Source organism: Oreochromis aureus, linkage group 7, assembly GCF_013358895.1.
Source record: "Oreochromis aureus strain Israel breed Guangdong linkage group 7, ZZ_aureus, whole genome shotgun sequence".
NCBI lineage: Eukaryota > Metazoa > Chordata > Actinopteri > Cichliformes > Cichlidae > Oreochromis > Oreochromis aureus.
In genome coordinates, this window is record NC_052948.1 from 2371314 (window position 1) to 2385418 (window position 14105).

General features: G+C 43.1%; 1 long non-coding RNA gene across 1 annotated transcript; it reads left to right on the top strand.

Annotated features, from left to right (window-relative positions):
- Positions 1-10556: 10556 nt before the first annotated feature.
- Positions 10557-11148, top strand: LOC120440928. Its single transcript, XR_005613634.1, has 3 exons — positions 10557-10682; positions 10769-10887; positions 10975-11148. It is a non-coding gene; the product is annotated as an uncharacterized LOC120440928 (long non-coding RNA).
- Positions 11149-14105: the final 2957 nt, after the last annotated feature.

A 14105-nucleotide genomic window follows, 5' to 3' on the forward strand; every position in this document is an offset into this window, starting at 1 on the left:
GGTCATTCACAGTGGACATAGATGGCTTCTTTTACTCCTCTTTCAAACCATCTGTCTTCTCTGTCCAAAATGTGAACATTGGCATCCTCGAAAGGGCTAAATTATAAAGTTTCCACTGTGAGTCTCGGGAAAATAAATGAAGATAAAAATATTAAGAAATTCTGCTCTGGTGATAGAGCAGAACTTCAGGCCCAGCAGACATTGCATGAAACCAAATTATACTTGAAGTGAAACAACACTGGCCAGACAGTAGGCCTACAAAATGAATGCAGTGAGCTTTTCTCTTGAGGGTGAAATATCTCATTTAGCAGTCTTTGTCGAGACAAGGGCCAATCAATAACTACTATGATGTATCAGCACTGTGATGCTGAGGCCGAGGCAAGTAATATATGGATTAACATCTTTCTGTCCCACGAGACCTGCGAGACCTGGCATTTATCTCTTTGTCTGAATGGCCAGAGACACATTGCAGGGAGTTCCTCCTGCCCTATTACCACTTTTTATTAAAATCAGCTCTGGGATATACAGCAAAGACGCAGGAGAATTTCTAAGCCATCTATCTATCTTTACAATTCTGCGTCTCCTGCTTCCGCCGCCTCTGTCTGTGCTGGTGGCATCAGCAGGGTGATGGATGACATTGCCCAGCAGGGATTCAGCAGGCGGTATTATCACGGAACAGGTATTAGCATGGAGCCCCACAGTCCCTCCTCAGCGCATCGATTTGGGCTGCTGCCTGACCCTAACCTCCTAAAGCAACCTTCAGACTGGAGCAACAGAGCCATGTTACAAGCCCTGGGGATAAACTTTGGCTGGGCAACGGTCCTTTATCATCCTTATTCATCCATTGCTGCAGTCCTCCCTCGCTTCTGCTCTCGCTGAGCTTCTTCTGAGTCTTTGTGCCTCTCTCGTTTCCTCGTTTAACTGCAATTGTCAAAATGCAGATTTGTACACGTGACATTTAAAATAATCTTTTAAAACACTGACAAAAATGACTTGTGCTGTTATTGCAAAACATACCTTTCTGTTTGAGTTGATCCCACTTTAGACTGTAGAAAACACTGATTTTACCCCATTTTCTTTTTAACACAAATTACGAGTCCTTTTGTTTTAATGTTTATATATTTGGCTATAAAACGCATGATGGCCGCTATCCCAAATTTCCTCCCTATCTTTGGCACGGGCAATAAAAATATGATGGCTATTTTATGTTTTTTATGCACACAGACATTAGCAAAAGCACTGCTGCAGCATTATTTTCAGTGCCGCTGTATCGATAGTGCTCCTGTTTCTAAGGTGATTAGAGAATTAGGAATCCCCAACATCATTTGCGAGCAGTAGGGTTCTATTCACTGTTGACAAGCATGACCCTGTAATCCACTAATTATTTTGGTGGGAGTGAAAAGACTCAAACTGCATGCGGCAAAACATGAAGCTTAGCAAAAGTTCAATCAGTGAAAACTTCTCTACTTCCATCTATTTCCATCTCTTTTCTCTTTTATTTGTACACTTCCCATCCCATCCTTCCCATTTTGTATATTAAAAATATACAAAAACACATAAAAAGAATATCATGTATAAAAAGCTCGCTGTCTGTGAAGTTGTAAAACGTAACCAAGGTTGCTAATTAGTACACATAAACCGTTTGAATTCTGATTGATAAGTGAGAATATGAACTGAATATGAAAACACGAGATAAAGGTTGCAGGTCTGGAAACATCATTGGAAAAACACTCAACATGGGAATATGTAAAAATGTATTCATATGCTGTCCTGTGCATTAGGAGTGCCGGTAATACTCTAACCATCACTAGCAGCACATCCCAGGGGAAGCTTTACATCAACACACAACATAAATTAGTAGAACGAAGCCTGAATGTTCAAATAATCTCCTGTAGTGCTTGTGTTGTGTTTTTATGACAATCAGGCGCCTCACTGTCTGTACGCTGTGGTTGCTGGTGCTATAATTAAAATGGGAAACTTGTAGAGCGCTATTGGTACCGTCGTTTGATCTCTTACTTTATCAATAACTACAATATTCTATATGTGAATTAAAAAAGCTCCGTTACATGACACATGGTCATGATAATCAGTTATGAAAACCCTGTTGTCAAAAAATAAAAAACACATTTGGAGTTTCCCTTTAGAGAAGTATCAGAAAACAGATAAAGCATCCACGGCACCAACGCTTCTTTTTGTTTTTCTACATCGAGAACATTAAATCGGTGCAGTTTTTCTATTTTCTGTGATACTTGTGATGGCCACACTCGTCTTATGTACTTTTATTTGTTCTATTTTGCATTTATCTCCATTCATTTCTTACTTTTGATTTGTGTTTGTGACTAATCCTTGTTTGTTTTACGGTTCCTTTCCTGCCATCATCCCCGGGAGTTTCCAGTGGGGATGACTGGACTGCACCACCAGTTCCCACTGAACGGGGAACAGGAAGTATTTTCTTTAGTCAAACTAGCTTTTGTATTAAACTAAATATTTGAATTTAAAGTTTAGTATTTCTTTTGATTTTCTCTTTTTGGTGTTCAGTTTATTAACAAACTGTTCAGTTTATTAACAAACTGAACTGTGTTGTTTTGTCGTGGTGTATGATTGTGTTGTGTTTAGCTACCCCTGTTGTGTCATAGTGGTCTGATCAACCATGACCTTTATGTGTCATTTCCTGTTTAGGTCAGTTGTGTTTGTTTGAGCAGTCAGTTGGCTTGTCTGTGTTCGGTCTGGTTTCTTTGTGTCCTTTATGAGCTCAACATTTATCCTTTTTTGTAAATATAACTTTTTAGGTTAAATAAAGAAAAATCTGTATTCCTCCTGCTTTTCAGCTCAGTGCATCACAACACTGATGGTCAAATTATTGTGAACCACCCATTTTCTAATTTGCATGCATGTATATGTCATCTTAGGGAGTTATTTTTGTGTGTATGTTAAGAAAAACTGCTTAATTGCAGTTTGAAAGAACTTTTCTATGAAGCAGGCAGAATGTCCTGAAATACAGTTAAAATAATCATTAACATTAATTGGTGCTAAAGAAGTGAATATAAGTGGTCACGTCCTAGTGGGTAAAACGCAACATACAATTTCACTTGATTGATTCCCAGATTTTGCATCATAATATGCTTTTGGGAAACAGGGCCCAGGTTTCTTCCATAAATCTGTATTTTTTAAGTTCACAACCAAATACCAAAATATTACTAGACTTGCAAAAAGACATTTCTAAATCCATCAGCAGAGCATACTCCACATATGACCCAGCTAGACAAAAAACATGGTCCCTGTAAATAAAAATAATGACTGTCGTTGTTCTAAAGTCCTGAGCCATTCCTCTTTTCTTGATTTTCTTTTTAGGAAAATTGGAAATATCTGCAGAACTGTATTAGAAACATGCAAACATAGATGGAAATATAGTTTATTAGGAAAAAACAGAGTTTGTATAGTTTGAATGAGCTTAAAAATTCGTCTTTTGTCTTCTATCCATTAATCCAGGGGAACTCCAGGCCTCGAGGGCCGGTGTCCTGCAGGTTTTAGATCTCACCCTGAATCAACACACCTGTATGAAACGATTAGTTCATTACCAGGCCTCTGGACAACTTCAACACATGTTGAGGAGGTCATTTAGCCATTTAAATCAGCTGTGTTGGATCAAGGACACATCTAAAACCTGCAGGACACCGGCCCTCGAGGCCTGGAGTTTCCCACCCCTGCATTGATCCATCTTTTTCTGCTTCTCCATTGAGGGTCAAAGGGGGCTTGGGCATATTCCAGCTGTCATGGGACAAGAGACAGACACCCTGGACAGGATGTCCTCTTCTCCAGTTTTCTCGGATTGTTTAAAAACACACTGCACAACATGCTGAGATATGGCACGTTTAATAGCTCTTTGGGAATCACCTTATTGATGCAAGGTGATTCACTAAAGGCATTTGTTGGCATGCTTGTTTGTGCGAGTGCATGTGTTGGCGTGCGTGTTTGTGCGAGTGCATGTGTTGGCGTGTGTGTTTGTGCGAGTGCATTTGTTGGCGTGTGTGTTTGTGCGAGTGCATGTGTTGGCGTGCGTGTTTGTGCGAGTGCATTTGTTGGCGTGTGTGTTTGTGCGAGTGCATGTGTTGGCGTCGTGTTTGTGCGAGTGCATGTGTTGGCGTGCGTGTTTGTGCGAGTGCATTTGTTGGCGTGTGTGTTTGTGCGAGTGCATTTGTTGGCGTGTGTGTTTGTGCGAGTGCATTTGTTGGCGTGTGTGTTTGTGCGAGTGCATGTGTTGGCGTGCGTGTTTGTGCGAGTGCATGTGTTGGCGTGCGTGTTTGTGCGAGTGCATTTGTTGGCGTGTGTGTTTGTGCGAGTGCATGTGTTGGCGTGCGTGTTTGTGCGAAAGTGCATTTGTTGGCGTGTGTGTTTGTGCGAGTGCATGTGTTGGCGTGCGTGTTTGTGCGAAGTGCATTTGTTGGCGTGTGTGTTTGTGCGAGTGCATGTGTTGGCGTGCGTGTTTGTGCGAAGTGCGTGTTGGCGTGTGTTTGTGCGAGTGCATGTGTTGGCGTGTGTGTTTGTGCGAGTGCATGTGTTGGCGTGCGTGTTTGTGCGAGTGCGTGTTGGCGTGCGTGTTTGTGCGAGTGCATGTGTTACCGTGTGCGTCAGGGTTTGGCTCACATTGCTCAGCACAGCAGGTGAAATCTAAAAGACTTTCTTGAGATCTCTGTGGATTTGTTCTTAAACTGATGTGATTTAAAGTCAGACCTCGTCATCTCATCTTATCACCTTACTCTGCTGCTAATGATGCCACATGGGGAGAAGCACAGATAAACAAAGGTTTCTTGTTTTCAGACAACAGAAACAAGCAGCAGTCTCACATTTTAAAAGGAACAATCTATTTTCCTCCTACTCAACAGGAGAACATTGAACCTACACCCACTCTGTCTCTCATGCACACACACAGAGACACACAGATGCCTGCAGTATGTCAATATTACTAGTAGTGCTAGAAACAGTGATACCTAATGCGACTAATTTTAATCACGCTTTAATTTCCATTGCTGACCATTGTTCCACGTTGAATGACAAAGCAAAGGGTGGTGAGGAGGGATTAATTAATTTAGATCCAGCCCATAAATAAAGTGAGAACACTGAGGATATGAACCAGCAAATTTGCACACGGAGAAGTGAGCAAAGATAAGGCGTCAAAGCTACCGACCGTCTCCAATTGGATTTTTCATTTAATCCTTTTGAATGTGGAGAAAGAGCATAATTATGAAAAGACAATGCTCTTTCTTCTAGAAACTGAACACTTCCAATTCCAACTTTCATTTTCTCACATTGAAAATTCCAAACAAAACAGCCATGTAATTGAAAGTAAAGCAGCATGTTGGTTTGGCCCTGCTCAAATCATTCTTTCTGATTACTACACAAATCCCAAACTCACTGAGCCTTTCACAAACATGAAGAAACACATACAAATACATACACACACAACGACTTAATTGGTTTTGTGCACAGTTCAATTTATTTATTTCTTTATTGCACCAAATCACAGCAAAAGTCATCTTAGGGCACTTTATATGATGAGGTCGAGACCTCACAATATTAAAGAGTAAAACCCAAATACTGTTAAGTACTTAAAAACTTATGAGCGTGGAGCAGCAACAATGACAATAAAGGGCTATTCTATTCTATTCTATTCTTTGTCTCCACCTATGAAAATTAAAAGAATGGCTAAATTTAATCTGACAGATGTCCGCTTGAAGAGCCTTTCTGGACTACTGGATGGTTCCTCAGTCCCATTCTCACTCTTGCACATGTGTATCTGCAGTTTCACGATCTCAACCTCATAGAAACTTAAAACGGAAGCTTTGAAATTCTCCATAACTGGTCCATCAGTTATACTGTTGATTCCAACATAAAATAGTGAAAAACAGTGATGAACTACACACCCTGTATCCAACAGTTGATTTGGTTGTAGTTTTTAATAGACTATAAGCCTCAGTCGTACAGACCGAGAGACCAGTCTGCAATCCACTGGCGACCACCAATCACTAGGGAAGAAGGTCCATGACCCCATTCCCCAACTAGGTGGATTAGTGACTGTTGCTCTTTGTCAGTATAATTGACTTCTAAACCCCGAGTCATACAGCCCTAAAGATTGGTCAGCAACCTCCAGTTGCAAATTTTCATTGCCTATGTACCTATTTTCTCTCTTGCAAAGTAGTCTCTGGGAAAAAAAGGTATTCTCCAATCAGCTAGCAAGTGGTTACTGGAGGTTGCAGGTACTCGCTAGATGAAGCTGGTCAACAACCTTCTTGCAATAGCTTTGGTCAGCACCGAATTGCTGTGGTTCTTCATATTTTGCTCTGATTTGTCTACACAGACTAATGAACTACCCACAGAACATTAATGAAACTGTGGAAATTGAGTTGTTTGTGTCTTTTTTTCTACTGGTTGCAGTGGGAAGCCAAAACTTTAAAAGGCAAACATTCTCCATTTAAAGGGGTTTTTCAAATTTCACCGGTGCTTGACCACTACTTTGAATGCAGACTGATTCAGTTTAAAAATTAATTTTTCACAACATCAACCAAACATTTCAATAACAGTTTTTATCCAGGCTATATGGGAACTGTACAGGGTTTGTTGATATGTACTTTTTATATAAACCACTGTTTTGTTCATTTCTTTTTTTTAAATGTTTATTGACTCTTTGCAAAGGCAGCTTCTATGAAAGCACTTGAGCACACATCACATTTCCCTAAAGGGACAATAAAGTATATTATATTGTATCTGTCAGGTGAAATACAGCCGACTGCAGCAAACCAATTTGAGCAACCAAAGCAAAGGACACTCTGTTTGTGGCTGGTTTACCTGGCCACAGCCAGTGTCAACTACTTGCCAACCAGCAAGCTTAAAGGACCCATAACGGCCAGTTTTCATAAAGTTATTGTACAAAAAAATGAAATAAATAAACAAAAACAATCAGCTCGGGAAATCAGTTACCGGCTGAAAGGAAATCATTAATTTCCTAACTGATGTGTTCAGACGAAGATAAAATGTTAGTTCTGTAAAGTTGGTGAATATATAATTTTACATTGATTTTAACACTGACTACAACTTTCGATACACAGTCTTGTGCAGCATGTTAATGATACTGAATAGCACTGCATTTTGTTATAAGTTTATAGTCACATAACAAATTCCTCAGATACATTGGAGCTAGCTGCACCCCAATGACTCATTTATGGACTATGTTGCAGTTCACTAAAGGCTAAAAAAAGAAAACCTACATTTTACATCAACACCAACATCTGACGTATCACTTACAGTTTACAATTACCGTATTTTCCGCACTATAAGGCACACTTAAAATCCTTTAATTTTCTCAAAAATCAACAGTGTGCCTTATGCATGAATTCAGGTTGTGCTTACTGACCTCGAACCAATTTTATGTGGTACACAGCGCTCAAAAATCTGTCAAAAAATGTTTTAGTACGACTTTGGTAAGCTACGAAGCCGCACCGCTTGATGATTGTCGCAGCATTGAGGCTACCGTAGTCAGGAGCCTCGCAGAGTAATCTGGGTCCTAAACTCCGTCAGCTTCAGGTCCCAAAGTCAAACGAACACTGCGGCATCACTGAGAGTTAAAAACTGTCTAAATTCTTTCATCTTTAATAAAATGATCAGCGTTGCTGCTTTACCAGGTGTAACAATTAAGTTTAACATCCAGGCATCCATGAAAACAGAATTTATTACATTTAACAGAGTTAGAAGTTAGCAGGAAGTTAGCTCGCTAGCTTCCACCTAAACATGATATAGCATGTTCTGACTGGGAGATTTCTGAAACATTCAAACGTACAGCTCTGCTATCACTTCCAACATAAATGAAGACAGAAAACTAAACAGCAGTGACGTTTGTAGGGTTACTGAAGTTGGACTAGCTGGTATATAATGATGTGCTACATGATCGCTAGCGACACAGCTATGTTAGCATAGCATAAACACAGTGAAGCTGGAGGATGAACGCTAACTTTTTTCCACTCGATAAAAGTTAACGTGAGGGTTCCCGATGGTTAGGGACAAATGCAATCGCATGGCAGGATGCTGTAAACGGACCAAACTTCAGACAGGAGAACAGCTGAGATAATCCATCCACAATACGAGGTTAGTCATTAATATACTGCAACAACATGGGAATAGAGCAGCTGCCAGAGAATTCAACATTAATGAATCAATGGTACAGAAGTAAAGGAAGCAAGAAGAATGAGTTGAGTAAAGTTTGACTTATCTGACTGTTTTATTTCGCTTAATGCGCCATATGGTCCGAAAAATACAGTATATGTTTAGTTTTTATAGATTGTTTAAACTTCCACTGAGACCAGGACAGAGCTCTAAAATTATCCTAGGGCAGACTTCTCTTAATGTAATTGTAAGCCCAATAATGAAATCAGTTTGCTTGTGTTGCTATGTATATACAGTGTGAGCTAGAAATTCAGAAATCCTAATGACTGCAGACAGAAAAGAATGCAGCGCTTAATCCTTTCTTTACTTCCTTTTTCTTCTTTTCGCCTGATTTTTGGTGATTAAAAAAAAAATCAACCCTACAAACTCTTAAATAAAACATATCAGAGGTTGACTGTCCTGCTATCTCAACTTGGAACATATTGAAAAGTAATTACATAAAGATATCTAAAAATGCAAAACAGAAACTTTTATTAAGAATTGAGATCAAAGCAGTTTTCTTACTTTTAAGCTTTCTTCTGCATGTTTACTTTTACGAATTAGCAGTGCGGCATGCTTTAGCCTAGCCTTCATTGGAGAGCATCTGTGCATATCCGTGCGGTATAATAACCTCACCAATCTTAATCAATGATATGACAACCACCCACTGATTGTCTTTTGGTGTATTGAAGTGCTTGCCCGATTGCATGTGTTTTTGTGTCTCTCCCAGTATACAGCAGATACTGGGGTGTTACAGTGATGCAGGGGGTCCAACAGATGCTGTGGGATACCTTACAATGCAAGCAGGCAAGAAGCAACGCTCCCGTGGTCTGATTAGAGCAGCCGCTGGGGATCACAGCAAGGAAACTTAATTAAAACTCATCTAGATGGAAAACACTGTGAAAAAATTCCATTTTGTATAGCCTGCTGGCAGCTCCAGCATTATACAACATATGTGTACCTAATCACAGTGTTGCTGTGACAGGAGGGGTTTTAAAAATGTGCTCACTAGCCAACTTACTAATGCTGATTGAAAAATTATGAGAATTACCATGTGGTGTGACGGCCAAGGTTACAGCCAGATGCAAACGCGGTGCTTTGGCGGACAATAGGAATAAGACCATTTCTTCTGCCTCCTTTTCACACACATTTTCTCCGCCCCCTCCCCGATCCCTGTGTGTCACCACTGCTCTGATCGAGGTAAACACATATTAAGACATTCTTGCAGCTGCAGAAATAGTTGGAGCACACCTCCACCACAATGAAGGAGTTTCTTCCCCACACACCTCATCCATTTTTTCCTTTTCATCCCGCTTGCTGCCCAGGCATCTAAATGACAGCGCGCCACTGCGATGGAACCCATCTCAAACACCCATTAAAAATAATGAGATGGCCATTTTCACCGCCTGTTACTTGAAAACAATCCATATCACACAGGGGCCCCTAGCAGAGACTGAGGGGGAGCTGAGCAGAAGGCAACAATTGCGTAGAGTAGATTTACTTAATAACCTCTTGTTGTCCTTGATCGGACTGCTGAGTTGGTCTCCTGTAGTAAACCTATCTGAAAGAGAGAGGGCTGCTGGATACGGCAAACATCTGACATACCCTAAAACAATTTAACAAGTTGCAGGAGAAGTATCTAAAAATTCTTCCTTTTATTTACTCTGTAGTTATAGATAACAAATGTACTGGTGTTTGTACTAGCACAATAATTGCACTCATTAGCATATTGTGTTTATAATTGCTTGAAAACAAACTGCTGCTTTAACCCTTCGTAGGGTACGAAACCATATATAGTAGTCAGTGAATATGAAAACTGTCCTCTCTGAGGTTGTGGAAGTAAATGGCTTTCTCCCACATAAGATCAGTGGAGATCAGGCTACATGATTGCATGTGACCGATCAGCATTAGCATGGAGCATTTCAAACTTCAGCGCTCTTGCAAAAGGTTTTGCATCCATACCTACTGTCATAACTTCCCATGGTAATGATGAAACTCGTGCATTATATGTTTTAATACTTTTGCTAAATGTGAAGATAAAATTAGTGAAATTTCACAATGAAAAAACGTAGGCAAGACATTTTATCAAACACCCTGATCACCTAAAACTGGTGCCAGTGATCGGAAGTTGATTTTTTAATATATTAAGTATTTATTTTAAGTACATTTACACTTCACTGTTACTGTTTTCCTTTGCAAATAAAGCCAGCTCGATATTGACTGAAAAAATCTATAATTTCTTTCATAGCTGTTGTTGTGCCAGTCAATCAAATACCAAGTCACAGAGTGGCAAAAGCTGTATTTATTAGGAGCTGGTGGGCATGTGTGATGTGTACTTGGGTTTTTGTTTCCCCTTTTCGGCACAGGTAGGCGGGGCGGTGCTTGATGGCATACCAGCACACCTGCGGGGCATCAGACGTCATCAGAGGAGCATTTAAAGAGCTGTGAGGCGGACGTCTGGTGTTGGAGTATTGTCGCTTCCACAATTGGTAATGTGTTTTTGCAGAACGAGCCTCTATATCAGCGTGCTTTATGTTCGAGATCCGTCTCCCTGCCTGTTTTTCATCTGCACTAGCCTGTGTCACCGCCTGCTCGCCTGCCTGTTTGTTTGGAATTGGTCTTCTCGGATCTGTGATGGAGATTTACCTCGCATCTGCCTGTGACCACTGCCCACACCTGTATTTTCTGTTTCAAGTAAGCTCTCCAACTCTCCCCGTTTACCCAAATTTAACTCTCGACTTTCGGCGCTATCCCCTAACTCTGTTTGTCCCTCATCCTCAGGTCGCTCTGGTGTGCCACCTATCCTCCCACATACCTCTGTTCCATCCCCTCGGCTCCATCTCCTCGCACGTTTACCCAATCACTGTACATAGCCCCATCCCTTGTAAATATCCCCCTATCACTGTAAATAAATCAGCATTCACCACTATCCCGAGCCCGTGTGTGTTTCTGCTACTAAATCCACCCATTAGAGACACCTAACAGAATACTCCGACCGCTCTTATGGATTCAGCACAACCCACAGATCCCGCTCCCGGTGACTTACTCCAGAAACACGAAGAGTCTCTGTCGAGCTTAACTCAGCAGTTTCAGGAATCCGAGCAATGGGCTGGTCGGCTTAATGAGACCCTGACAGCCATCCAAGAGACTCTAGCCCGGTTAGCTCCTCCTGCCGTTTCCAGCGCCCCGTCTTCCCCACCCGTACCTCCCTTTCAGCAGAGTTTGGGCTCAGTTCGTGACCCTGCTCCTCCGGCCCTTGTGCCATTCACAGGGGAGCTGGGCCGTTGTGGGTGTTTTTTGATTCAGGTTTCCCTGCTCTTTCAGCGTTTTCCCCAGGCATTTTCTGACGACGCTTCAAAGATTTCACATGTTATCGGTGTCCTCCGTGGTCGTGCTTTGAACTGGGCCGACTCCTGTCTCGCTCTCCATCCCCTCCAGACTGTCACTTATGTAGTTTGTTCAGGATTTTAAGGCTGTTTCATCACCCCCTGCGCTCTGACGAAGCCACGCAGCAAGTGCTCGGGCTCCGAGCAGAATCTTATTGACGGCGGTCTCGTGCGTCGTCTCGGCATTGAGACATGGCCCCTAAATGTCCCCATCTCCGTTACGGCTCTTAACGGGCAGTCGCTGCCCTCAGTCACCCAACCTGTTTCATTAATGCTTTCCGGCAATCATCACGAGCTTCTCCGGTTTTTTGTTTTTTCCTCCTAAAACGATGGGAGCATCATAATCCTGACATTGATTGGTCCACCCATTGCTTGTCACACTGTTTACAGTCTGCCCTCCCAGTTTCAACTGTCTTCTCGTCTAGGCTGGCACCTGAGGAGTTGGATCTCTCACCTGTACCTGAGGTGTATCATGACCTGGGGACGGTTTTCACTAAACACCGCGCCCCCCCCAATCGTCCTTATGACTTTTCCATTGAACTTTTGCCTGGAGCCCCGCTGCCCACCAGCCGGCTGTACAAGCTCTCCGGTCCTGAGAGGGCAGCCATGGATATCACGGAGTCACTGGAGGCGGGCTTAATTCGCCCGTCCTCTTCGCCATTGGCGGCCGTTTTTTTCTTTGTGGACAAGAAATATGGATCTCTCAGGCCCTGCATTGACTATCGGGGTCTCAATGACATAACTGTGAAAAATAAATATAACCTCCCTCTGATCTCTTCTGCTTTTGAACCCCTACAGGAAGCCGTCACTTTCACGAAACTGGACCTTCGCAATGCGTACCACCTGGTGCGCGTACGCCAGGGAGACGAATGGAAGACTGAAGGCAGCCTTCCACTCGCCACGAGGATAATATGAATACCTGGTAATGCCTTTCGGTCTGACAAATGCGCCGGCGGTGTTTCAGGTTTGATTAATGATGTGCTATGGGACTTTTTGAATCGTTTTTTTGTTTGTCTACCTGGATGATATGACCAGCAGGTGCGCAGCCTTTTGCGGCGGCTTCTGGAAAACAAGCTTTTTGTGAAAGCGGAAAAGTGAGTTTCATGCTAGTTCTGTGCTGTTCCTGGGCTATGTACTTGAGAAGGGGCAGATTAGGGCCGATCCCTGTAAAATCAAAGCAATCACTGACTGGCCGACTCCCTCCATGCACAAACACTTGCAGAGGTTTCTGGGGTTTGCTAACTTTTATCGGCGGTTCATTAAAAACTACAGTCAGATCACTCTTCCGCTTACTAGACTGACATCTCTGGCTCGAGTTTTCGTTTGGTCGCCTGAAGCGGAGCAGGCATTTTCACGTTTAAAAGAGTTGTTTGCTCTGCACCCATTCTCGCCCATCCCGATACTTCCAGATAGTTTGTTGTGGAGGTGGATGCTTCTGATACGGGTGCGGGAGCCGTGCTGTCTCAACGCTCACCCAACGATGGACATCTCCATCCGTGCGCGTTTTTTTTCTCGGCGGTTTTACCCAGCTGAGAGAAACTATAATGTAGGTAACCGCGAGCTTCTAGCAGTTAAGCTGGCTCTTGAGGACTGGCGTCACTGGTTAGAGGGAACTACTGTGGTTGATTTGGACTGACCATAAAAATCTCTCCTACATTCGGAGCGTGAAGCGGCTCAACTCCAGGCAGGCCAGGTGGCAGCTATTTTTTAGCCAGTTTAACTTTACTATCTCTTTCCAACCGTGTTCCCGCAACACTAAGCCTGACGCATTGTCACATCAATTTTCCTCCAAATCTGAGTCTACTGAACCGGCCACTATCATCCCCTCGTCCTGAGTTGTGGGGGCCGTGACGTGGGACATCGAGAGCCTGGTGCACTGTGCGCAACGGAATGAACCAGACCCCGATTTGGGTCCGCCTGGCAGGCTGCTTGATCCGTCTGCCATGCACGCACGCGTCCTTCACTGGGTGCACACGTCTCGCTTCCCCTGTCACCCCGGCGTGCGTCGTACGATTTCCCTGTTGAGACGCTCCTTTTGGTGGCCCTCACTGGAGAGTGACGCTCGCAAATATGTGCTGGCATGTGAAACCTGTGCGTGCAATAAGAGCCGTCACCGGCTGCTACGCCCCCTGCTACACCCCCTGCCTGTCCCGGGTTGGCTCTGGTCGCATATTGCTGTGGACTTTGTTACTGGTTTGCCACGTTCCTCTAACCACTCGGTTATTCTGACCATCGTTGACAGGTTCTCCAAGGCTGCCCATTTCGTCCCTCTATCTAAACTCCCTTTTCTGCCCTCGAAACCGCTCGCTTGCTCATTGATTGAGTTTTTTGGTTACATGGGATTCCTCAGGACATTGTGTCTGACAGGGGGCCTCAGTTTGTTTCTCGTGTGTGGAAGGCCTTTTGTGCATCTCTGGGGGTGGGGGTGAGCCTTTCCTCGGGCTATCACCCACAGTCCAATGGACAGACTGAAAGGGCAAATCAGCAGCTGGAGTCCACCCTGCGCTGTGTGGCCTCCACTAACCC